This window comes from Telopea speciosissima, chromosome 2 (genome assembly GCF_018873765.1).
Source record: "Telopea speciosissima isolate NSW1024214 ecotype Mountain lineage chromosome 2, Tspe_v1, whole genome shotgun sequence".
Classification (NCBI taxonomy): Eukaryota; Viridiplantae; Streptophyta; class Magnoliopsida; order Proteales; family Proteaceae; genus Telopea; species Telopea speciosissima.
Window position 1 is genome coordinate 53,517,178 of NC_057917.1, and position 23,312 is coordinate 53,540,489.

General features: G+C 39.0%; 1 protein-coding gene across 1 annotated transcript in view; it reads right to left on the bottom strand.

Moving 5' to 3' along the window:
* The window catches only part of LOC122650236 (pyruvate kinase, cytosolic isozyme), a 32,309-nt gene extending 25,704 nt beyond the window's left edge, over positions 1-6,605 (bottom strand). The window contains exon 1 of the mRNA XM_043843585.1: positions 6,593-6,605. The gene's annotated coding sequence lies outside the window, so the exon portion shown is untranslated. The remainder of the gene's footprint in view (positions 1-6,592) is intronic.
* Between the last annotated feature and the right edge of the window lie 16,707 nt (positions 6,606-23,312).

Sequence of the window (23,312 nt, forward strand, 5' to 3'; positions counted from 1 at the left end):
GTAGGAAATGGTATCATTTAACCAAAAAATGAAAGGATCTTTGATGCTTGAACTAAGGGTGTCAAAATCAAATCGACACTAATGCGATCCACTTATATCGGAATTGTGAAATTGTTTAATAAATGGTTTGGTGTTGGTTTAAAAAATGAGACCGTTTAATTAGGGCTGTAAATGGATAACTTAAAATTCGAATTCGATTCGCATCCGTATCCGTTTAGGGGCATCCGTATTCAATTAGAGATATCCGAAAAAAAATCCAAATACTCCGATAAAAATCCAAATCCGAATACTTAATTTTAAAAAATTAAGTAAATAACGATCTTGAGGGTTTTTGAAGATTCAATAGGTTCTAGAATATGAGGAGAAGAGAATCATGATCTAAAACTACGGATTGAGAGTGAATTGTATCCACTAGGGGGAGGAAGGTTCGGGTTACACAAGGCAGAGGTGCAAACGGATGGTTGAAAATTCGAATTCGATCCGCATTCGAATCCGTTTAGAGGTATCCATATTCGACCAGGAAATATCTGAATCCGATTACATCCAATCTGTATCCGAGCCGAATCCGATCCGATTACAGGCCTACATTTAATAGATGGATTTTGGTTTTAACCATTTAAATCGGTTAAGTTGAGATTTATATATTAAATGGGCACAAGCATGGGGGCCAATCAGTGCACATGGAGGGGCATCAGTTTGGATGAGATTTTTTATTTAACCAAAAACTGAATGTTCATTTCATGTGATCTATGTCTGGTTTGGGCGTAGAACCACGCAACCATATAGCTTTCTTTTTTCCATATTAGATAAATAACATCCTCACGGCTTCATCACACACATGGATGAAATTGTCTATGTTTTTTAGAAAGCAATTATTTAAAATTTAAAAAGATGAAGTAGATTCATATTAAATAATTGTTTGTCTTTTACATGAGAGTAGATTTATATTAAATAAGTACTTATGTTTTTTTTTAATGAGAATAGGTTTTTGGGTGTGACATTTTCTATGAAACTGTTTAGAAACCATATAACCATTTAATTGGTTTTGGTTTTATTGTGTGAAACCGTTTAATAAATAGTTTAATTTTGGTTTCTACCTCTGACATCGTGAACTAGAGATGCCAAAAGTTGGCCTAAATCGATGGAATCGGCCTGGACTAAAACTGATATGAGCTTATTGAATCATATTTTGAATTGGGGCCTTGCGACACCAAACCCAAATTGGACCGCACCAAAATGATAAGTCATCGAATTGATATTAGCAAAATGGACCAAAATCAAACTCAAACCGATATAACCCAATAAGAAACTGATACTAGCTTGAAAGTCATAAAAATACATATGATTTCCATACTTATGAATATATTTACATGGTAAATCGAACCTGGATTGAGAATAAATTATTAAGGAAACAAAAATTGAATTTTTTCATTTTTTTTTTCTATCCATTTCTTGCCAATCAAACATAGCCTTATTGAATCATGTTTTGGACTCACTCATTCTCACATTGAAAACTGATGAAATTGAACCAAAACAGATCCAAAACAACCGATTGATCCCCTACTATGAACCAAATCAAACCATACAATTTAAACAAACCATAAAAAATTGAAATATTTTTTTTGTTTTTGGAGACAGGAGGGGTATCCGACTTTAGGCCGACTAAATCCCCCTTGGGCTTGTACATGACCCCCACGCCACGCACGAACCGGGATCTTCTGGGCCCTAGTGAGCCTCAGGAGGGTGGCCCCAAGAAATTATGCAGCGGCGAAGGTTTGATCACGAGACCTCGCTTCCTAAGGCGGAGTCTCATGTCCCCTCCAAGCCAGTTGCGCTAACCCCTTGAGGTTACATGGTAAAATTGAAATATTCAAGACAAGCTAGGCTATACATGATTCGTGATCTCGGTATCGATTGGATTGGATTGGATCAGATCGGGATTAGATCGACCAATACGAATCGGGATCACCTAAACTTGGGCAAATATGACACTTTTATCCCTTTTTTCTTATTAAGAAAATAATTCTTTTTACATTTGTACCCCTATCTGTACAACTGGATCAGATTGCTATCGGGATCAATCTTAGTCGATACCGATCTGATCCGGTTAAAATTGGCCGATCTGATCCGATACCTCAAACCATGGATTGGACACATGCTAAAGCGAAATTTTGTAACGCATTAAGGCATCCCATTAGTAAATCTGTCCGTATTGCTTCAACAGATTTTGATATTTTTCATCGATTTGGATGGATATGTAAAATTATTATTATTCTTTTTTTTTAGTAAGGATATGTAAAATTATTTCCCATTATCTAAGGGGATTCTATGCTTCAACTTTCATATGCTAGAAGCCTAGAACCTTGGCTCGTGAACACTAAAGTATCGTGTGCGCTTTTTTTAAAAGATTGGATTCGGAATTGAATTATTAGAAGAATTATATTCATAATCTTTTTGACAAAGACGCGAACCTCTCCAACGTTTCCGACAATTACTCAAACCTCACCTACTTTTTAAATTTAATTGCATTTAACTCCAGTCTGTTAGTATTTTAAGATTAGTTAGCACGATTCTTTATTGACCCTTGGAAAATACTTGCATTTAGAAAATTACCCTTTTACCCTTAATGAATTGCTAACTCAATCCCAATCCCATCGTCATCTTCTACAGTTCTACTTCCCAAAACTTCTCAACTTAGCCGTAACCTGCAAATCTGATCGATTCGCCCACTCCCATCATGGGCAGAGAAAGGAATGGGTTAATCCTTGCCTGCAAAAAACCCTAAGGAAGCCCTTGTTTTTCTCTTCTCATCCTCTTCGGTGGTGGCATCCTTATATTCTCTGATTGAAAATTCCGACAAAGGTCTGGTTTGCGGTGACACTCAACCCTTAGGTAGCTCTCGGTTTGCTCTCTGGCGGAAAACCCCAAGGTTAACATTCATGGCTGCTGCTAATTCCTGATAAATCTCGCTGCAAATATTGAAACAGTCAAACACTCACCTCCCCCCTCCCCAAAAAAAAAAAGAGTGAAATTTTAGTGCGTCAATAGGTAAGAATGGAATTCACTTTTGAAGATCTACTTTGGGCAGTGCTATGGGCCTTGTTGTTAGATTCTTATTTGTTTCCTTCTTTGATAACAAATTTCTCCCCCTATTATTCACCGGATGGAGACCTGGATCAGGTAGCTGTTAAAGTAGAATTTTGAGTTGAAAATCCTAAAAAATGAAGGATGGAATAGGTTTCCAATGAAAATTCGTCTGTGTAGGATCCGTTCTTCGGCACTTTGTCTCAAGTTCTCAAACCTATGATGCATTTGCAGAAGCTTCTGAGCTCTACATCATATGTTGTGCCATTTATAAAAGTTTGAAAACTAAATTAGAATCCCGCAAGATGATATTGTTGGAGTCATGGGATCAAACCCATCCCATAAGGATTGAAAAGATTGAAATTGAATTTTCTTGAACCACCTCCATGGTTGTCCTGGAAACCAATAAAAAGAATTCTGGGGTTTAGTCCAATTTTTTTGACAAAACCTTCAGTTTTCTTGTCCCATAAAGTTTAGGATAATACAAGAAAAAAAAAAAATCTCTTTTTTTCATTCCATGGAAAGAGGAAACCATATCATACCCGAATACGCAGCGAAAAAAGATCAATTCGGATTTCTCTCACATCCATGGTTACGAAATAATTAAAACCTTAATGCATAAAATAAACATCAAGACCTGCTAATCTGTAGAGACTCAAGTGTTGCCCTTCCTTCAGATAATGGTTCTTCCCATAACAAGCACTTCAGAAAAACACTAACTTGAATATCTTTGATGAAGTAGAAAATGCACTAGTCAAAATAGAACTTCTTCTCCAAGAATAAAATCCAATAAAAAAAACCTAGGGTTTCCAAAACCCTAACTAGCCTCACCACTCAAGAGAACAATAGAGCAAGGGAGAAGAGAAAGGAGAGAGAGAGAGAGACAATTTTCCAAGGGGAAAATTCGGCCAAGCTGTGCTAGCCGTCCCCCCTATCAGACTCTCTTGTATTCCCAATGAGAGTCTGATACTCTTTCTCTTGTTTTGACTTAAACCCTATTGGGTTTCCTTGATGGGTTAATAATTAGTGAAGAAGCAGAATCTAAAAGAAAATAAAAATAATTAAAATTTTAATCTTTAATGGGCCGTAAATTATAATTTGCATCAACCCATTTAAAATTAAACAAATTAATTATTAATTAACAAATCTCAAAAATACCCTTGCATAACTATTATGCACCAACTCTCTACTAAACAATATCATCATCATCGAATCTAGGGCATGTACACTAGTACTGTCAAACCCCATTCCATAGTACATATCCATATCCGAGTGTCGGTGTACGTGATTGAAATCCACAAAACACGAGTAAATTCTTTAATAAAAAACATAGATATAATATATCATTTTATATGAAAAATGTTTTGCAAAACCATTTACAAAACAGTACAAGATCCTGATTCTGATTCGACCATCCACAAACTAACTCCTCTTATTGTTCATCAATCTAGCAGTGGAGACCATGTACTCTTTCATTCACATAATATTTACGTATTTCTAGAACACCGACTTTAGTTCTATTGAACTTCAGTCATTGGTGAGCCAAAGAATACGTTCACATTATGCAATGACAAGACACTCTCAGGTACTGGGTCTCGGTGACACATGTCTAGCCAAACCTACATCTGACAATAATATATGAGAGAATCAACAAAATAAGATTCTTCGCCAATATACACCCATATGTGTACTCGCATTCGTACCTCGACATCAACATGTCTAGACATATCCAATGCGACGATAATATGATAAGGGTGTCCAACCCAAACCCCAGTCGTGACTACCAATTTAAAGTATAACTTATGGACATACATTACTCAAAAAGTTTATATTGCATGTGATCAAATTAAACCAAAATGTATGAAATATTTAATACAAAGTAAACTGGGTCGAAACAGTATGTACCAAGTTTGATGGACACACATATCCAACAGATATTTGAAGCCTTTTTTATTTTTTGGTAGATATTTGGAGCCCTTTCATTTATACAAGTTTGGACACAAATATCCACCAGATATTTAGAGTCCTTTCATTTATACAAGTTTGAAAACTTCTCAGCTTCAGTGTAATTTCTTGTTTTGGGTAACGAAAACTAGGGGAAAAATTAAAAACCTTAATACATCAAAAGTCTACAAAAAAATTGAAAAAGGAATCACTGTCTATCTCCCACCTAATCAGCTTGGCTTCTCTAGGATTTGGAGAAGATCTCTGCTTGAACATACTTATAAATCGTACCAGCAAGCTCCTGTTCCAACCCATTTAATTACCTTGCTCTGTTCGGGTCACTGCTTTTCCTTTATCCTATTGCACCTCCAAAGAGTCGAGAGAAATCCCTGAGATTTCAGCCACAGTGAAGCCCCTCTTAGACCACCACTCGACTGAAGTTTCAGCTCCATCCAAGCCCTTAGTTCCAATTTCTCAGAATTTCCTTGTTTTCGTCCTATCTCTGACTATTCAGTTTATATTCATTGATTATCTTCAGTTCGAGATTTTCAGTACTGTAGAACTAAACTCTAATCAGCTACAAGGACCTTGGTTCCCCTTTTCTTTGTGTGAGCAGTTAGGTTTTTTCAATCTTTGATTTTGTTAGCAGATTTAGCTGTTTTCTGATTTCAATTTTGATTTCAAGCCCTTTTTCTCACTGGGTACAACAGTCCCTTTGTTTTGCTACATGATGAGGTGGGTGTCTTCATGTGTTGGTTAGGGTTTAGATTACGGGGTTGCAGAGGGGTGAGGGCGGTTGAGGATGCAGGAAAAAGAAAGAAGAAAAATAAGAGGAGAGTGGAAGTTGCGGCCTGCATGGATTGATGGGGTTGCAGAGGGGTGGGGGCAGGTGGGTTTGCAGGAAGAAGAAGAAGGAGAAGAAGAAGGAGAAAAAAGGGAAAGGATACGTTGATGTTGGCCCTTTATAAGTAACAGGTTTTTTACTTACACTGTTAACGGACTGGGATTAAGTGCAGTGAAGTTTGAAAAGTAGGGGGAGGTACTTCGTGACAGGCCTTGGTATCAAACCCCACCTTCAAACCAATTAACTATATCTACTCCCTCTATTTAAAAGTTTTTCTTACCATTTATTCCTTTCTTTTTATGATTTCATTTTGCTATTGCAGAGTAAGCATTCTAGTTTTGGTAGGACTAGAGACATTCTCTAGACTGATGCAAATATTTTGATACATTGCAAATTGGATAGATCTGAATTGTGTGTTCATGTGTAAAATAAAGTTGATCAAGTGCCAAAATAAAGTTATAAAAAAATTAATAAAAATAAGTTTTAAAAAAATAAATGAATTGCAAAAAAAAAATAAATGAATGAATTGCTAAAAACGGGCTTAAAAAAATGCAAAAATTATTAATCCACGATATAAACTTGACAAGAACCCGATTCCAGCCTTAAACTCATTAAAAAAGTATTTTTTTATTCATGATTTTTTTTTCTGCACTGCCTCTCCCTCTGAGACGGCCTTTCTTTCCTTTTCCTCGGTTTAATCGGTTTTAGGTTCTGCAATACTCTCTCTCTCTCTAATGGATCGGTGCAGGGTTTGTAAGGAGAAGAAAAGACAAAAGGGTTTTACCAAAAGGAAAAAACAGAAAAGACAAAAAGGAAGATTGCGTGTGCTCTTTTGTGAGAGAGGAATCCGGTGCAGGGTAAGAAAAGACAAAAGGGAAGAGATGGTGCGTGCTCGCTCTTTTGTGAGAGGAATCCCTAAAGTTTTTTGTTTTGGAGTTAAAGGCTCAGAACCTATTGAGCCACTTCATGTTCTCCACTCTCCACCGCACTTAGTCACACCTGCAACTCCACTGATTCTGACCGATTTCAATTGATCCTAGTCAAAATTTTTTGTGTGGATTCTACTCCATTTATGACTGATTTCAATCTAATATCCCAAGTTCAGAAGCCACATTCTCTATCAAAGCTGGAAGCCTAATGCATCTAGTAGAAAGAATTACACCGAGAAACTGAAAGTAGCCATTGCCGCCATCATAAGGAAAGTGAATTTGGGAAAACAGAATAGGATTTAGGGCAAAATTAAGGAGTGATTTAGTTAGGGGAAAGGGTACCTTGATTATGAGTGAGATTTCCTGGTTCTTCCTCACGGTGGGCATCTCCAAATCTTAATTCTAAGGTTGGAGATGAAATAAGGATACAATTGTAATTTTCACTTTGGCAATTTTCATTAAAGATGTACAAGGGCATTTTTGGCATTTACATAACCTTTAATCTGCTGACATCATCACTTAACCTGTTGACTATAACGGAACGAATATTCCGTCCATTATATGGGTACATAAGTAAGGTTTTAATAAATTAGGGGCTACAAGATAGGTGAACAAACCTCAAGGGGTCTACTAGATGTTTACTCTTTTAAAAAAAATGAATGGCTAAAAAATACAAAAAAATTATTAATCCACCAATAGATAGATGGGAGTAGGGGTGTCGAAACCTAGCCTAAATTGCTAAAAGCGGTCCAAACCAACTGATATAACCTGAACTTAAACCATCCTTATTAGATCGGCTTTGGGCTAGGGTATTGCACACTTGAAATCAATCCTAAATTGACTTAACCCGAACATGGTGAAAAAATCGATATAAACTTGACAAGAACCCGATTCTAGGGGGCAATTAAAAGTGTGCATTTTACGACTGAGTGGCGTTCTTTCTCCTTTAATAATTAAAATTGTCATATTATTTTACTGAACCCAAACATGGAAGGATTTCATTTGCCCAATAGATACGCATTTTTGGCTGAGGCATGAAGTTGGGAAATGAATTTCCTTGGATTTCCTCTAGCCGTGGCGGGAGCTGGAGGGTCCAGCCTGCTAAACAACATAAAAAAGAGGGGTGGGCTGATCATTTCACAGGTGTACCCAGATCCATGAAGTTGCATTTTTCCTTTTTCTATTTTCACTCAATTGGAGCGCACTGCTTTTTATTTTTTTGGGAATGGCGCGCACTGAATTTCAAAACCTTGAATGACATTCCAATTCAACAGTATTCCCACACGGTCCACGAAGGCAATTATAAACCTTGGGTCTTCACCATCCCAAAAGTTCAAATTTTCTTGCCAAGAGAAAAAAAAAGGGAAAAGAAAGTTCAAGTTTCAAAGGAAAAGAAATCAACTACCCCAACAAGAGAAAAATGGATTCTGAAATCTGAATCTACGATGAGTGACGACGACGACGACGACAGGGTTTTGACGAGAATGCGGGTATTTTCTTGTTTGTGCGTCTTCTCGTATGCATCCGAGTCCATCTCTTATTGCTTCTCCATCCTTCTCTCTCTATTGGTTAGTTTTAAGAAAAATGGATAAGTATCATTGTTATTCAAATATACTGCTTCGGTTTTCTTTGTGCTTTATTTATTTATTTTTTCCTGCTTTCCTTTCCCTGTTAAATAATAGATTTATGGGATTAACACATATGACGTGTTTATTGGGATTGATCCTCCCTACTCCCCGGGTTTCTGGCATTGGATTAATCAGATTCCTAATCTGTTTTGCAGTTGGAGGAAAATATAAATCTTCACGGATTTCTCCCTAATTTTACCAGTAAGTTACTGTTGTTCTAGACTAATTTAGAGGGTTTTGTGCAGTACTTGTTTTGTTCTTATCTCTTTCTTCATGGAAAAACACTATTTGTCTATTCCTTCTTCAGGAGATTTGTTGTATTTATGAGTTTTATTTAAGTTTCAAAATGTATTTAAAAACATTCCCCTATTGCATGTTTTTTGCTTCTAGGTTTGAAACCTCACTCCATGTTTTCCTTTAATAAAGAAAAAGGTTAACAGCTTTTAGTCACCACATTAATGAAAGAGTGAAAGGATTTGCTGATATATATTTATGGGAATATAAGGATATGGTTTTTAGAATGTAATTTTTAGCTTCTTTTTTGCGGGGTGGACTTTCTTATAGTTATGTGTGAGAGAGTGATCTGTTCCTTTGGGCAGGGGTAAGGTGGGTTAAGTCTCCCCCTTTGTACTTCAGTTTTCTATTGAATTTGCAATAAAATTCTAGGGGCTGCCCCGGGTCCCAAATAATATTTGGGTTAAAAAAAAAGGATATGGTTCCTTGAAGAGAGATATCTCTCCTCTTCCATGTCTGGGGTTAGTCCGGGGTGCTTTTCACGCATGTGTGCCCGTCAAGCCGGGACTGTGCGGTGTGGTGTATACGTGTGCCTGAGTCCAATAACTTATATTTTTGGACACAGGCTTAAGTGCTCTTGAGCCTAGTAATGACTTATATTTTTAAGTTGTGGTCTTTTGGTTTTGGGCTTGGTTTAAGCCTAAATCCGAATAGACATATTCTTTTGTGAATGCATCTTTTCACCTTTACAATGGGCTGTCTCTTTATAGAGACACAGCCATACATGTGAGAGGCTTAGAGGCATAGATTCTGAATCTCCATGGGACATTGAATTATAGAGCCACACGTTATTCGGACACGTGATGGCACAAGAAAGCCCAAGGTCTTTTTCACAACTAAATACCCTATTCCTCAATCCCTTTTAACCGAGTCTACAGCTCATGCATTGGAACCGACATGCTACACTAATGCCTCCAAGTATCCTCAATGGCGCAAGGCCATGGACGCCGAATTTAATGCTCTAATCAGAAATTGTACTTGGACTTTGGTTCCACATCATCCAAAGATGAATGTAGTTGGATGTAAATGGGTATACAGAATAAAACGCCTAGCTGATGGCTTACTTGAGCGATACAAAGCTCGCTTGGTGGCCAAGGGGTTCCCCCAACAAGAAGGGCTAGATTACAAGAAACCTTCAGCCCAGTAGTAAAGCCCACAACAATTAGGCTGGTTCTATCATTGGCTGTCTCTAATGGATGGGTTATTCGGCAAGTAGATGTTCAGAATGCGTTTCTCCATGGAATCCTTAAGGAAGAGGTCTACATGACTCAACCACCGGGGTTCATTGATTTGCAATATCCACATCATGTTTGTCGCCTTCATAAGTCCCTATATGGGCTTAAACAGGCTCCACGGGCCTGGTTTGACCGACTAAGTGAATTTCTCACAGAGTTTGGATTTGTTGGGTCGAAGACCGATACATCACTATTTATTTACAACACTATGCCCAACACCATATTTCTCCTGGTCTATGTTGACGACATAGTAATTACTGGCAACAATGACTCTTTTATATCAAGCTTTCTTGATCGTCTTGCAAAGACCTTTGCAATCAAGGACCTTGGCAATCTGCATTATTTTTTGGGAATCAATGTAACTATGGATTCAAATGGTCTTATGCTCTCTCAACGGCAGTACATCTTAGACCTGCTTGATCGTACTCAAATGAGTGGTTGTAAACCAATTTCAACCCCTCTCTCACCATCACAATCCTTATCGAAGCTCAGTGGTACACCCATGGATGATCCGACTCTTTATCGCAGTGTGGTTGGAGGGCTCCAATATGCCACCCTAACACGGCCTGACATTGCATTTGCCGTCAATAAAGTGTGTCAATTTATGCACCGGCCTACCACTGATCATTGGGCCGCAGTGAAACGGATTTTGAGGTACTTGAAGTCCACCATTGATCATGGGCTATCCCTATGACGACAGCATACTCTACAGCTCTCCGCCTACTTTGATGCGGCCTGGGCTGGTTGCCCTGATGACAGAAAATCAACCGGTGGCTTTGCAATGTATCATGGCAGTAATCTTATCTCTTGGAGCTCCCGCAAACAGGCTACGGTAGCCCGATCCAGTACAGAGTCTAAATATAGAGCCATCGCCAATGTGGCAGCTGAACTCACCTGGCTTCAATCTCTTATTCAGGAACTCGGCTTATACATGGCCCATGCTCCAGTTCTTTGGTGCGACAATGTTGGGGCCACCTATTTGACTGCAAATCTGGTTTTTCACGCCCGCACAAAGCATGTGGAAATTGACTTCCACTTTGTGCGTGATAAAGTTGCAAAGGGAGATCTTGACGTTCGCTTTATATCCACAAAGGATCAGCTTGCAGACATCTTTACCAAGGCCTTATCAAGCCAACGGTTCACATATCTCATGTCCAAGCTCAAGGTTCAGCCCACCTTGCACTTGTGGGGGAATGTTAACGATAAGGATCCAGCCTTATCTCATCTCTCCAATCTGTTAGAGACCAAGTCTCTCTCTACATGTGATAACACTACTTGTGCAAACACGACTCTTATCTCAACCCGACTACACCAGGCAACAAGAGTGGTTGAGTCACTATCCAACACTGCCGAGCTCAAGGATCACGATCAGGATAGTATAAGATCAACATCTCCAAAACAAACTTGTACTTATCCATGTAGAATCACATCGGCTAAACCTCTATATAATAAGAGGATTAGTAGAAGCTAAATCAATCAAGGAAATCATTGTTGTGTGGACGTAAGTTTCAAGGAAACCGAACCATGTTAAACACCTGTGTCATTATCTCTTGCCTTTCCTCTCTTCCTCTTCTCTCCCAATTTCAAATCCTAACACACTCTTTCGTAGAGATACCTTGAAGGCACACTACACTACTATAAATAGAGGGTGGGATGGCCATTCATTTTCATTTTTGCATCAACGAATTCAAGCTTTCTTCTCTCTTGTTTTCTTTTCTCTAGTTTTGTTGAATGTTGAGCACAACTCTTGGTATCCTTGGGTGACTTAGTGAGTGAGTGCATCACCACTAGATAGCCTCACAATGGGGATGTTTTTATCTTGGGGTTGATGGGCAAGTAAATTCGATTGCACCATAGAGGCCTCTATAACCTTAAGGAGAGTGACCATTTGGCATGACTTAACCCATTCAAATGTTGCAGAATCCGAACAAGTTCAAGCGTTGCAGAATCCAAATCAAGCAAAGTTGGTACACTCTTCTTCAATTGGTGGAAGTTGTTAGTTGCTTCGTAGGAGATAAGTTATAGTCTTTGGTTTTGCATATTATTATAGTTCTTAAGGTTGTAGATCTGTTTATAAGACTATGGCTTCTACTACCACGCCTACTCCTATCGCAGTCAATTCCTCTCTTGGCCTCGCCATGGACAAGTTGAGGATTGTTTCCGACTTTGATAATATTGAGCCGTTCAACGACTAAAATTTAAATGGTGGAAATAAATGATACTATTTGCATTGCCTCAATTGAGGGTTTCTTTTGCTTTCTCTAAACCTAAGCCTAATGAAAGTGATGACCCTACTCTCAAGGTTAAGAGGGAGGCTTGGATTCAAGCAGACTATCAATTCAAGAACCAGATATTGAATGCTCTTTCTATTGAATTATCCAATGTTTATTCATTCTATGAGAACGCATATATTTTATTGAAAGTGTTAGAGAAGAAGTATGAATTTGAAGATATGCGAAATAGAAAGTATATTGTTTCAAAATTTTTGAGTTTTGTGCTGAATAATGAATTTAAAATCTCTGCTCAAATTGAGTGTTGGTCTCTAAGTTGGCTAAGGAGTGACCAAGTGCCTAGCGCACTTGGTAGCTTGTGGTGCGTAAAAGCCCATTGCTACCAAGAGGTCTTGGGTTCAAGCCTCCTGGTTCATACCTTCCCTCCCCCTTAAAATAGAATAGAGTAGGACCTATCAAAAAAGAAAGCTGGCTAAGGAGGGCATGGTTCTTCCAGATGATTTTTTTTGTCTGGTTCTCTTTTAGAGAAATTACCAGTTTACGACAGTCCTGGAACAATTTCAAGTTAAAAATAAAATGTTAATAGAACCGAGAATGAGAGAATTAGAGAATAGCTTAGCTTAATCATTGATAAGTAAGCCCTCTATTTATAATAGAGGGAAAATTACAAAGAAGACAGAACTGCCCCTAAAGTAGCCGACTCTCATAGAGAGCAGACTTTACATAATGAAAGTAAAGTCCAGAATACCCCCACGGTATGCTGGCCCATACTCTCCAACACTCCCCCTCAAGCTGGAGTATACATATTCTAAAAGAAGCTCCAGTTTGAACTAATTAAGAAAAATTAAATGCTAACACTGCATTCTAACACTCCCCTCAAGTTGGCGCATATAAGGCACTAATGCCCAACTTGAACAAAATAGGAAGAAACAGAGTTGCAACAAATTCCAGCTTGACACACTGATAGATGAATGAAGCTCCCAAATAATCATGATAAATCTTCAAGAACTTGAAACAATTGATCTTTAAAACCTGGGCAGACTTGATTAGCAAAGCTCTCAACAATCTTTAATAGCTGTCCAGTGATGAATCTCAAAATGGTAATCTTGAAGATAAACAACTAGGGCAAGCAAGCAGCGGAAACAACTGAATCAGGCAGCGGAAATAATCAACCCAACTGTAAATCCTCAAATAGGCAGGCAACAACCAAATATCTTCACTATGCTTCAATACTTCAATCTCCCTCTTATGGCAAGTTCAAAAGATACCCAATGGCGATGGTGGAAAAAACTGTTCTTCTATGTGTTTTGCCACAAATGTTCTTGCAAGTTCTGCTTCTGCAATGTCTGCAAGTGTACCGTACATTATCTCCCCCTCACGTGTAGTAGTACACGTGGACATAACAGAGATGATGTAAGAGATAATGGCAAAAGTATAATGTTCCAGAATTTTCCAACGGTGCTATGGGAATGGAAAAGGAAGGAATGACAAATTAGAGTATACCATAAACTTCCAAAGTGGTTATAGGTAAATGCTAAAGGTATGCTATGGGATATGTGTAATTGAAGAAGCAGTGGGATAAAGAGTCATGGAGAAAAAAAATAATGCACCATATCAATTTTCAACCTTCTTCAATCGATCAAACAAACTTCTTAGATGGAAACTCCTGCAGGGGAGAAACATCAAACTCCAATTTACAGATCTGATCTAAATAAGAAAACAGATCTGATTTGAAGCAAGGAAAGGCTCCAATCTTCAAGGCTTGATCAATCTTCAAACAAGGAAAAACCAGTGTGCAAAACTCTAATCTATAAACTCTCATATGCTGAATAGAACTGATGAAGATATCTGGGAAGAATTGATGTAATAAACTTCTAGAAAACTTTGATCAAATCTGAATTAGAGAACAATAATGCTTGGAACAATCTCCCAGAGTAAGTTGAATATAAATCTGTAGAAAAGCTTCACACAACTGAATAGATTCGTAGTCGCAACCAATAACCATGGAACAACTGTTGTAATCTCAAATAGAAACTGATCTCCAAGGTAGTAGATTTGATTCTTCAATAAGGTGAAAGAATTTCGATCTCTAATATTAGGCAGACACTGTCTCAAGAATAGGGCAGCAGTAGTCCTTATGAAGGCAGCATTAACATGTTAACCAGTCATGCTTATAGAAGCCAGTCAACAGAACCAACAAGTAGAAGACATTAACTCAGCAGATCCAATAGGAATTGATGCAGCCATCCACATAGGAAGCAGAAAAATATAGGTCGATAGTTGGAGAAATTGACCATAAGGAAGAAACCTGAGTTTTAAAAAAAAAAAAAAAACTCCATGAATGATGCTGAAACTAGGGTCGAGTATTCCTCTAATGTTGATAAAACTCCCCTAAAAAAATAGCAAAAGAGGACATCCCTAACCCTAAGATTGATTATAGTCAGGGTTTGTACAAAACCCTGAAAGGTGAGATTGATTGTAGGGAAGGGGGCTTCAAAAAATTGATGATGACTTGTCAAAGGTTGATGATGTCCTCAGCTGCTTGAATGGATCTCCAATACGAATAACCAATCTCTTTTTGTGATTGAGACTTGATCTTCAAGAGGGAGAAACACCAAAAAAGTGTAGAAAAAAATGGGGCAGCAGCTATCACATGAAATAGAACTTTTTAAAGCCATGTATTGATGAAGTAAATTGTCCCTCTTGATGGTAGAAACACCTCCAAAAAACTCCAGCAGTAGCAAGTAACCCTAACCCAAAAATTGATTTGTGTCAGGGTTTCGTAAAGCCCTGAAAATAAGGATCGATTGGGGTAGGGGTCTTCAAACACTCGGAAAGAGGCTAATATTGAGGTCGAGTGGTCCTTATAGTAGTGGAGAATCACCCCTAAAAAATCAGTAGCAACTGAAAGGAGGAACCCTAAAAATCGATTGGAGCCAGGGTTTTGAAAAAACCCTGATAAAGGAGATTGATTAGGGTAAATCAAGGCTGGAGAAGAAAAAGGGGAAAGAGAAGATGAAAAAAAGGTAGATAGATGCTAGGAATTATTGCAGAGGGAGCTCCAACAATGGAAGATCAACCTTCAATAGTGATAGGGATCAGTTCTTCAAAGAATTCTGGAAACCAATATCGCAGTGTTGTGCCAGCAACTATTGATTAAAAAAAATAATGAAAAAGAGGTAGGTAGGATGGAGGAGGGTAGCAACTAACTCATTGGTTTAGGTTTACCTCATTAGTGCTGCCCTCTTACAAGGATGAGAGACAAAAAAACCAGAAGAAGTAGAAGCCCGAGAGAGAGAGAAAGGAGAGAGACGTTGATAGAAAAAAAGATTTTTTTTTCTTTCTTTCCTGTAACCCTAGATCAGATTAGGAGGCTCTGATACCATGTTAACAGAACCGAGAATGAGAGAATTAGAGAATAGCTTAGCTTAATCATTGATAAGTAAGCCCTCTATTTATAATAGAGGGAAAATTACAAAGAGGACAGAACTGCCCCTAAAGTAGCCGACTCTCATAGAGAGCATTCTTTACATAATGAATGTAATAATTAAACAAAGGTAGAAAGTCCAGAATACCCCCACAGTATTCTGGCCCATACTCTCCAACATAAAACATAAGAGGAAGAATTGGACATTAGATCAAATCATCGTCCGAGTAAAAAAGGAAGAAAAGAATCTTGAGAAGGATAAGTTGGACAAGGCCAAGGAGTACAAGTCTAAGGCTAATTTGGTTGAGTCTGGGAACATTAAAGGTTCAAGAAATACCTTCATATCAAGAAGAAAGGGAACTGTTTTGTGTGTGGTAAGCCAGGGCACTTCAAACGGGACAATCATCAATTCAAGAAGAAGAACGGCAACAAGGTTAAAGTCAGTCTCATGGAGCGACATAATTTCAGCCATGGTAACAGAGGCCAATTTGGTTGAAAGACCAAAGGAATGGTTGTTGATACAGGTGCTACCGAGCACATCTGTGGAGACTGAAATTTATTTAATCAATTCTAGACCTATGGTCTATATGGGAAATTCCCAAATCTCAATTGTCATTGGCAAGGGACAAATCATCTTGAAGCTTACTTCAAGGAAGACCCTTGTTTTGAAGGTTGTGTTGCGTGTACTAGATATGTGCCAAAATCTTGTGTCGAGACCCCTTCTTAACAAGGCTGGACTAAGACTGTCATATGAGGCCGGCAAACTTGTAATGACCAAATATGTTGTTTATGTTGGGAAGGGATATTTGAATGATGGATTATTTATATTATGTATTTCTGAAATAATAAATGATAACCCTAGTGCTTCTTTCGTTTATATGGTTGATTCTTTTGATTTATGGCATGATAAGTTAGGTTATTGTAATGCATCATATATTAAGAATATATGCAATTTAGGCTTCAAACAAAAGGGTGTACCCAGTGCAAGAGGCTCCCGCCACTGCGGGGTCTGGGGAGGGTCATAATGTACGCAGCCTTACCGCTTCTTTCGCAGAGAGGCTGTTTCCAGACTCGAACCTGTGACCACTTGGTCACAATGGAGCAACCTTACTGAACAAGTTAGGCTTGATATAAAGTAATATAAAGCCACCACTGGACAAGTGCCCTATTGGTGTTGAGGCCAAGTTGACTAAAATCCCTCATAAAACAGTGAAAAGGAAAAGTGACCTACTTGGCTTAATTGTTAGTGATTTAGGTGATTTTAAATCACATTAATCTAGAGGTGGTAAGAGATATTTTATAACTTTTATTGATGACCAGTCATGTATGTGCATGGTGATTACATGTAGAAGTGGTAGTAATGTAGGTAATTTGTTAGTTATTGACAGTTCTTACTTTCTTAGTTAAAGGGAGTAGTGTAATGTGTTATGGGAGTTATTCTGGACGTGGGGGTGATGAGTTGTAACAGGGAGCTAATATCTATGCGTATTTAATAGTTGTACACGTAATAAAGAGCAAAATGTTAATCCCTATCAACTACCGTGTGCAGAGAGGCCAAGCTTCCTCTATTAATCTACCTATCTGTCCCAACCGTGATCCTTATCTCCTCTCCACTATTTTCTCTCTTCATTCGCTCACACGATAGGTAAGAAAGGCTCATCTACCTCGTACATATCAGCTTAGTACCAGAGCCGAGGGATGGATGAACGAGTGGGAAGATTAAAATGAGAAGTAAGGATGATTAAAGGTCAACAACAGATTTTGTCCAAACTCGATGGGCGATAAAAATTCCTATCTAAGCTCAACGACTTGTTCGAAAGGCTGAGCTTGGCAGCTCGTAGCCACCACCCAGTGTGGATTTTGAAATTGGCAAACATTCCAGAGCCTCTACACATAACCCTGGGATCGTTCAACCCTCCATTGCTAAATCTCGTTTCGTTTCGGTGTTCCGGTCTGACCGAAATTTCCAAGATACCGAAATTTCCGAGATGTCAAAATTTCGTCGAAATATAGTATTTTTTCTATCGGTGTAAAACGCAAAAAATGACCGAGATTTTCAAAATTTCCGAAACGAGATGACCAAAATTACCGAGATTTCCGAAACGAGATGACCAAAATTTCCGAAATATTTGAAATATTGCATTTTTCAATTCGATGTTGCATTTCGTTTCGACTTGATCGAGATACTTGAAATGCTCTAAATCTCGACCGAGACGAAACGAGTTTTAGTACTATGTTCCTAGTCAACCCATCCGCCTCAATTCATCACAACAATTCTATGCATCAAAGTTCATTTAACTGGACTTTCCCCATTATAATGGAGATGAGGATACCACAAGTTGGACATGTCGAGTTGAGCAATTCTTTAACTTTCATCAAATGCCTGAGGAGGAGTGGGTGGCCCTAACATCGTTCCATTTGGAAGGTGACGCTCAATTATGGTATCAATTCTTCAAGCAAGACGTCGCCAGGTTTGGACCAACCCAGTTCCAAGATTTTTTGGCGAGTTGGCGAAGCTACAACAACTAGGCACAGTTCTTGATTGCAAGGCAAAATTTGAATTTTTTTTTTCCAAGGCGGGTCATCGCTCACCCGACTAGCAAGTCAGTTGCTTTGTTAGTAGGCTTAGAGACAATATTAAGGCCGATGACCTAGCCAGCCGACCCCCTACATTATCGGCAGCTGTAGGATTGGCTAGATTGTACGAAGCCTAAAATCTCTCCCAAAGGTGCACCTATGCCCCTTATGAGGCTCGCAAGGCAGTCCAGGTTAGTGAGGACTGAGGAATCTTCCAGCGGAGGTAGTACCTCACCCGTGTGACTGGTTACAACCACAAAAATGCAAGAACGGCAGGCCAAAGGTCTCTGCTACAACTGTAACAAGAGGTTTGTACACGACCATGTAAGCAACAAATTATTCTTGATTGAGGGCTGTTATGAAGAGGAGGGCATCAATGCTAAAGATGAAGGAGATGACGTGGCCAAGGAAGTAGGAGAGATTCCTGAGATTTCTCTCCACGTAATTTCAGGAGGTTAAGCCCTTGAAATGAGGAGAGTAGTTGGAAGTATGGGGCACGTGGCTATCACAATCCTTATCGACTCAGGAAGCACTCTCAATCTACAACTTTAACGAGAGGTTTGTACCCAGCCATCGAAGCAACACATTATTCTTGATCGAGGGCTGCTATGAAGAGGAAGGCATCGATGCTAAAGATGAAGTGGCCGAGGAAGTAGGAGATATTCCCGATATTTCTCTCCACGCAATCTCTGGAGTTTAAGCCTAGAAACGATGAGAGTAGCTTGACGTATGGGACATGTGGCCATCACTATCCTTATCAACTTAGGAAGCACTCCCAATTTCCTTAGCTTGAAGTTAGCGCAAAAGGTGCGACTCTCTTCTATTGACCAACCACTATTCAGGTGATGGTTGCTTCAGGAGAGAAAATAGCCAGCTCTAGGTTGTGTACCAACGTGAAGTTGGTCATGCAAGGAGTTCCATTCATGACAGACTTGTTATCATTGGAGGGTTATGAAGTGGTGTTGGACGCTCATTGGCTGCGAAAATTGGGCCCCCATTATGTGAGACTTTTCAAAACTCAAAATGAAGTTCGAAACACAAGGGAAGGAGGTTGTTCTTAATGGAATAACAACAAGAGAGAATAAAGTGGAGATCGATCCAAACAAATTGGCTAGGAGAAGTAAACAAGGACTCTCAACTTTGCTCCATTTTTGCATCTACGCAACACATGGAAAGGGGGCCATACCTATGCGGTTGTAACAACTACTGGATACATATGGAGATGTGGTTGTAGAGCCAACTGGTTTGCCACCAAAGAGGACGCATGATCATCAGATACCCTTGAAGGAGGACAACTTACCAGTCTGTGCCAAGTCATACCGCTATCCACAATTCTAAAAAAGGGAAATAGAGTGGTTGGTAAACATAATGCTCTTCTGGCATTATCCGGCCCAATAAAAACCCGTTTTCTTCGCTTGTTATATGGTGAAAAAACATGATGGCTCCTGGTGAATGTGTGTAAACTACTGGGCCCTCAACAAAATCATTGTCAAAGATTAGTTCCCGTACCATTGATTGATGAATTGCCTGATGAACTCCACGGTGCTCGCTTCTTCTCCAAATTAGATCTGTGGTTAGGTACCATCAGATCAAAGTTGTACCTGAAGATACTCCAAAGATGGTGTTTAAGACCATAGTTCGAAAACTGATCTCGTTTCGGTGTCTTGACCAGGTCGAGACAATTGAAACCTCGAAATTTTGGCGAAATTTTGATATTGTATTTTTTTCTTCCGAGTTTTGCTTGGCCATTTTGGGGTGCAAAAGGCTGAAATGATCGAAATACCGAAACGAAATGACCAAAATAACCTAAATTTTGACAAAATGGTGCATTTTTTAGACTGAAATGAGTGAGATTCTGAAATGAAATGACTGAAACGAGTTTTGTGGATTGCTTGGGCTGAGTTTTGTTACAATACAAGATAGCACTCGGCTATTAAGACAACACCATTTGAAGTTGTGTATGGCCGCGCACCTCCCACACTGCTCACATACGTGCCAGGATCAGCCAAGGCCGAAGCTGTGGAGATTCAATTGAAGGATAGAGATCAGAAATTGAAGGAGCTGCGTACCACCCTCGCCGAAGCACAAAATCGAATGACGAAGGTTTATGACCGTTGGCATCAAGAGCGGGAGTTTGAGGTGGGCTATCGGGTCTATCTGAAGTTGCAACCATATAGGCAAACAACACTGTTAGTCAGGAAGACTCAGAAGCTATCTCCATGTTATTATGGCTCAATATCAAGTAATGGACTGCATTGATAAGGTTGCGTACAAGCTAGCTTTACCCCAAGGCTCTCATATCTACCCTATATTTCATGAGTCGTTTCTGAAGAAATTAATCGAGAACAAGCACCAAGTTCAAAGGGACCTTCCGATTATAAGTAGTGCTGATGAAACACTCAATCCCTTAGCTCAAGCAGTTCTTGACAGGATGATTCACAAGCGTCGGGCCCAAGGTCTCATACACTGGTAGGGCCTCTCACCGGCTGAGGCAACTTCGGAGGACCTAGACATGATTAAAATCTATTCCAGAAATAGGGCTTGAGGACACGTCCACTCCTTAAGGGGAATGGACTGTTATATACGTGCATGGTCATTGCACGTGGAAGGGGTAGTAATGTTGGTAGTTATCTTTGTTAGTTGTTGACAGTTCTTACTTTCTTAGTTAGAGGGAGTAGTGTATCAGGAGTTATTCTTGACGTGGGGGTGATGAGTTGTAATAGGGAGTTTATATTTGTGTCTATTTAATAGTTGTACACATAATGAAGAGCAGAATGTTAATCCCTATCAACTACCTTGTGTAGAGAGGCCAACCTTCCTCTCACAAGCTACTTATCTGTCCTAACTGTGATCCTTATCTTCTCTCCACTATTTTCTCTCTTTACTCGCTTGCAGGATAGGTAAAAAAGGCTCATCTACCTCGTATGTACCATGACCACTCTAGGTATACCATGTTTTATCTCTTAAGGACTAAGGGTGAGGTAGAACATACCTTTTATGTCCTACAAGGTGGACATAGAGAACCAACTAGGAAGGAAGATAAAAAGGCTAAGTACTAATAGAGGGACTGAATATGGAACCTCTAGTCTCACTAAGTTTTGTGAGGAAACTCGAATCATCCATTAGACTATCAACCCGAGTCAAATGGGGTGGATGGAAGGAAAATTAGGATCCTGAAAGAAATGATGAACTCTATGCTCTCAAGTTCAGAGTTGCCACTTAGTTTGTGGGGGAAGCCATTTTACCAGCTTGATACGTACTTAATAGAATACACCACAAGAAGATCGGGTTGCTTCCATTTGAGTTATGGCATGGCAGGAAACCAAGTTTAAAACACTTGAAGGTGTAGGGGTGTTTGGCTAAGGTAGCATTACCTGAATCCAAGAAAAGAAAATTAAGTCCTAAAACTTGTGACTCTGTGTTTATTGGGTATGCACAACATAGTGCTGCATTTAGATTTTTAATGGTTAAATCTATGGAAAATGTGTTTGTTTCAAACACTATAATAGCATCCTGAGATGCTGAATTTGTTAAAATATATTTCCTAATTGAGCGGACTTACTTACTCGTAAGGTGGATAGTGACAAGATAACTATAGAGAATAGGTGTCAAAAGGAAGTTACCCTAAACCTAGTGGTAAGGGACAGCCAAAAAGAAGTAAAAGGCAAAGAAAAGCTACAAACCTAGTAGATGATATGCTTGTCTACTTAGTTGACAAGGATCCTCTAACATATAAAGAGTTTATTACATCTCCGATTGCTATCCTTTCGAAAGAGGCTATAAAGAGTGAATTAGTCTTAGTAATAGCCAATCATACATGGGAATTGGTTGACCTTCTACCCGCTATTAAAGAATTTAATACTGAGTGGATATTTCAAAAAAAATAAAAATCGAATGGGTCATTTGATAAGTATAAATCAAGACTAGTAGTCAAGGGCTTTAAACAAGAGAAAAATAAAGACTATTTTGACACATTTTGTCTAATAGTGAGAATAGCCACTTAAGGGTCAAAACAACATTCTTAAACGGTGATCTAGAAGAGGAAATATACATTAAATAATCGGAAGGTTGTACCATAATTGGACTTGAATACAAGGTATGCAAACTTGTGAAGTTTTTGTATGACCTAAAAGAAGCACCTAAACAATGGCATGAGAAATTTGATTTGGTATTAATATCTGTTAACAGCCCTATGAACTGAATGCTTGAATGATCAAAATCGATCACCCAGGCCCTTTATTTATATTGAATTGAATTACAACTAATCAAAGTAAAAATAGGAATGCTGCCTCAGTCCTAATCCTATTAGGAATTCCTAATACAACTGGGAATACCAAAATAGGACTCGGCTGAGGAAAAAACAATAAAAAAGAGAAAAACAAAAGAAAGAGAAACATAATCTGACTATGACTAATCATAATCTGGCTAGGACTAATTACCCCAATTGGGTAAGTAGCCTATTTCAACACTCCCCCTCAAGTTGGAGCGAAGATGTCGATCATGTCCAACTTGACTAGATTGGGATGAAACAATTTCCTAGACAATCCCTTGGTGAAGATATTAGCAAGTTGATCAACAGATGTCACAAAGGGAATACAAATCAGCCCATCTTCTAACTTTTCTTTGATGAAATGCCTATCCACCTCAACATGCTTGGTACGATCATGCTGTACTGGGTTGTGTGCTATGCTGATCGCAGCCTTATTGTCGCAGTACAACGTCATAGGAAGACGAATAGGAACACCAAGATCTTGTAGCAAACCTTTAAGCCAGAGTAACTCACAAATACCTTGTGCCATAGCCCGAAACTCAGCCTCAGCACTAGAACGAGCAACCACATTTTGCTTCTTGCTATGCCATGTAACAAGATTTCCACCTACAAAGGAGCAATACCCAGAAATAGACTTGCGATCCGCAGAACCAGCCCAATCAGCATCAGTGTATGCTTCTATCCGTAGGTAACCATGTGCAGACAGAAGAATTCCTTTTCCAAGAGAGGACTTCAAATAGTGCAAGATACGAAGGACAACCTCCATATGAGAAGAGTAGGGATCATGCATAAACCGGCTCACAGTACTCACGGCGACAGCAATGTCAGGACGAGTGTGTGAGAGATAAA